Source organism: Triticum dicoccoides, chromosome 3A (assembly GCF_002162155.2).
Source record: "Triticum dicoccoides isolate Atlit2015 ecotype Zavitan chromosome 3A, WEW_v2.0, whole genome shotgun sequence".
In the NCBI taxonomy this organism is placed as follows: Eukaryota; Viridiplantae; Streptophyta; class Magnoliopsida; order Poales; family Poaceae; genus Triticum; species Triticum dicoccoides.
This window is the reverse complement of record NC_041384.1, coordinates 246,277,950-246,282,526: the sequence shown is the minus strand read 5'-3', so window position 1 is coordinate 246,282,526 and position 4,577 is coordinate 246,277,950.

Sequence of the window (4,577 nt, the reverse complement as noted above, 5' to 3'; positions counted from 1 at the left end):
CCCATGAGTCATCCTGAGCAATTGGTGTCAATGGACAACCAATGCTGATGTGTTCGATGTTCGTGAGAACAGGCAATGATACCACATTGTGTTCGATCTGAGGAAGGACTTCATCATCTTCAACATTGTCTTGATGACCAATGTCTTCAACTGCGGTGGGGTCAACAGCTGGAATGTCTTCAGCTTCAGGAGCCTCTGTGGAAGCAGGCTCATGAACTATCAACTGACGCTCACTATGTTCAGACGTAGGATGAGCCACTGAGATCGGCTCGACAACAAGGGGCTCTATGGGAGCAGCCCGATCTTTCTTCTTTGTCTTTCTCTTTTTCGTCGATGGAGCGTCGTCTGTGGTGTGCTTGGTCTTGCGCTTGCGGGCTTCGGCTTCAGCTGCCCTTGTTTTCTTGAGCTTCGAAGCCACTATGGGGACCTTATGCTTCGAGCCTGTCATACTGGCAGGGAAGACAATGCGAGGTTCTTCCTGCCGTGATGCTTCAGGTTGGGCCACAACAGGCTTCTTCTTCTTGGCAGCCATTCTGGGGTCGATGCCAGGTCGCCCCAGAGCCTTGCGCTTTTCAGCTTCATTGTAGCCTTGAACACATTTGGCAGCCAGGTGTTTCATGCGCTCTCGAGAACCTTTAGCTTCTTCACATTTCTTGTGGAACGCCTCCTTGAGCTCATGCAGCATGACCTTGAAGTTTTGGACGTCGTCCACGTTGAGCTTGGCCATGTTCTTCTTGAACTGAGCCTTTTCATAATCAATCTTATGCTTCAGCTCAACAATTCTCTATGCAAGAGCCAGCTCAGGAGCAATGGCTCCATGGAAGGAGACGTTGAGGCCAATTGGGAGTTGAAGATCATCAAAACTGAGGTCTAGGCTGTCGAACCACTTATGAATGAACTTGTACAGGATCTCCACATCAAAGAGAGGAAGATCATTGAAGATTTTTGCCTCTTGCTTCCTCTTTATAAGCATCTCAAGAGCATCATCGCCAAGATCGTCGTCGCTAGATAGATCAATGGCTTCGTTCTCATTCCTTAGAATGGCAGCAGGGGTCAATGCTTGACCAGTTGGTTGCATGGACTTCTTCATCTTGTCAGACTTAGAGATGCGAGAGAGATCTTCAGACTGCACACTAGCTTCAGGAGGTGCAGTGGCCAGAGGCTTCGCCCGTGAAACTTTTGGTGCAGAGGAGGGTTTTGAAGGCTTTGGTTTCTTTTGCTTCACAGGCTTCGGTGGTGCAGGCACTTTGTTGGAATCAGCGTCATCTGCAGAGTGATCCACGGCTTCCCCTTGAACCTGAATGTGAGTGATGAGACCTTCAAGGTTGTAGAAGGGCCCAACAATATTGGGTTCAGCACCGCGTGTGCCGTCAGCACGAGGAGCAGAGGGACCAGGGTTGAAGTCTAACCCAAGCGATTTCTTGTTCTCTTTCGCAGAAGTTTTGGAAAACTGGAAGTTGTGCTTAAAGAGATTGTCTTCACGACACCATAACAGAGAAGATGGGTCGGCATTAGCAGGCTGAGGTCCACGGATCATGCAGGGGTATAAGCCTTGAGCAATAGCTTCGGACTTCGACTTGGGCTGAAGACCTTTGTATATAATATCTCCCCAGGGGCCCTTGATGGCATTCTTTTCAGAATATTCATCAGTGACAACTTTGTACTTGAACCATTTCACTGCCCAATGTCATCGAATCCATTGGATTCCGTTCTTGCATTCTCCATAGGTCTCTTCTGGATCTGACTTGTATAGCTCATAGAGATCCGGTGGCAGGTCCTTAGCAGTGTTTTCACGATGCTGTCTGCCGCCCTTCCTGACTGATTTTTCTATCGCCATGAAGTTCAGACTGAATGGCTTTAGAACTTGCAAAGGCTTGCTTCTGCTGGTCAGACAGGAATTAGCTTCGGGAGAATTGATGTGATGCTGTAAGGACTCTGCAAATGAATGTAGACTATGAGAACCAAGGGATTCTCCCACGGACATGTACCTGTGATAGCATTAGAGATGCGAGTGAAGGGGAAGAGGTCATCTGCATTCTCAGAAGATTTTGAAGATAAATCAGTTTAGAAGACATTGACCTCATAGTGCGAAGACATTCACTCATATGTAGAGAGTTGGCTCCAGATTTGTACGAATCCACGAATAAGTACAAGTGAGGAATCTAACTACTTTGTGAAGCATAATTGAACATACTAGGCATGTTATGAGATGCAGAAAAGGATAGATTCAATTTGTTGGGATAGAAACCACTTGTTGTTGAGAAGGATGAATCTATCGGATCAAAAGGACTGTAAAAAAGAGCTTCTATTTACCACTCGAGGAACTGCTAGACGGAGTAGGAGATGAGGCCGAGCAGTTCGATCTTCCGTGCCCTAAGTTGGCGACGGAGGACACCTACGACGATGGCGGAGAAGACGATGTCCGCGACCGGTGTGAGGGGCATCGGTGAGGTCGCGGCAGCTAAGCGCTTCGTCGCCAGCGTCGTCGAGAGCTAGCGGTGCCGCTAGGGTTTGTGCGAGAAGGAGAAGTGGAAGAAGAGATAATGACTTGGGGGTGGCATGTATTTATAAGGACAGGGACCGTGCAGCATTATTACGCAGGTGCCCCTGGCGGTTCACATCTGAAGGACACATGGCGAACATGCAACACATTGGAGGTGGTTCCATGTTCCCACGCACGCCTAGATTGTCGGGTGGTCGTTCCCGCTTCTCCAGCTTTCAGGCAAAAAGGATTGAGTATTTAAAATCAGATTTAATGTTTGTCTCTGTGTCTTCTGCTGACAAGGACGCAGAGAAGACATTCAATAGTTTCAATAGAATGCATATGATTTGGATAGATAGAGTTTGAGGCAGAAAGCATAGAGAGGTTAGAGTCCGATCACATTCACTTAGTTCAAGAGATTCAAACGAGAAGACATAGCTATAAGTGAGTGCTATAGAGGACAAAACACTAATATATGTACATATCAGAATACAACCAAATCAACATAGTGAAGATAAACATGAGGACATGTTGAAATTTGAAGACAAAACAAATGCAAAGACATAGCAAATGTAACACCATGAGACAAACACTTCAAACAAAAGAATTTGGTGGTGGCGTTACCCACTATATAGGAAGTATTAGACCCAGACACGGCGCACAATTATCGTGGCGCTCCGAAGTCAAATTACGCGTTAATGTATTCACGCTTAGAGTGTAAGTCTTCATTAATTAAAGATATACGTTACTTCGTGTGTTGTACATCTAAGTCATCAACATGCATAAGTGTTAGGATGTCTGCCTGATCACAGGACATTCTAGGATTCCAAGATATTTAGCTCACACCGCAACTTGCAAAACCTTTTCTCATCCAAGGGATTTGTGAAGATATCTGCCAGTTGCTCTTCAGTGTTGACGTGAATGATATCAATATATTTCTTGATGACATGATCTCGGAGAAAGTGATGACGGATCTGAATGTGCTTTGTCTTCGAGTGCTGAACTGGGTTGTTGGCAATCTTGATGGCGCTTTCATTGTCGTAGTAGAGTGGTACTTGATTTAGATGGATGCCATAGTCTTTGAGTGTTTGCTTCATCCATAGAAGCTGAGCACAGCAAGATCCAAGAGCAATGTATTTAGATTCAGCAGTGGAGAGAGACACAGAGTTCTGCTTCTTTGAAGACCAACAAACAAGTGATCGTCCTAGAAAGTGACATGTGCCTGATGTAGACTTGCGATCCACCTTGTCACCAGCATAATCAGCACCCGGGAATCCAACTAGATCAAACTCTGAGCCCTTTGGATACCATAATCCTAGTGTTGGGGTGTAAGCCAAGTATCGAAGAATTCGCTTCATAGCTAAGTGATGCAATTCCTTTGGTGCCGCTTGGAATCGGGCACACATGCAAATACTAAGCATTATATCTGGCCTAGATGCACATAAATAAAGCAAAGAACCAATCATGGAGTGGTATACCTTTTGATCAAACTCTTTACCATTGGCGTCAGGACCCACATGACTTTTGGTTGGCATTGGTGTCGGGGATATATCCTGCAGTATGACCCGGCCGGAAGTATGACCCGGCTGGGGCTTGGCGACTCACCAGAGACCCCGGCTGGAGCTAGGCGACTTACTGGCGATCCGCCCGGACATGGCGGTTTACATGTAACCCGCCTGGACATTGTGACTCACTTGAGACTCGGCGGGCGGATCAGACGGACGACAAGGCCCAAAGCCCAGCAGACCGGCTTATACTCTGGTGGGCCGGCTTAAGACGGAAGGCATGCGGAGTATTTCCTTTACAAGGAAGCAAGACCCGTACTTGTATCCGACTTGTAATAGAGAATAATTTAGTTCTAATCCTACTAGGACTCTACATGTAAGCCGCCCCTTCAACATATATAAGGAGGGGCAGGGCTCCCTAAAGGAGGACAAGCAACAAAAAACAATCTCTAGGGCTAGACACAAAGGGGGAGCCGGCTTATGTGGCGACTCTCTCATGAGCATAATGAGATCTAGCCACAAACAACGCATAGGGCTATTACCGGATGATGTTTCCCGGAGTCCGAAGCTGTCTAAATCCTTGTCTTGTG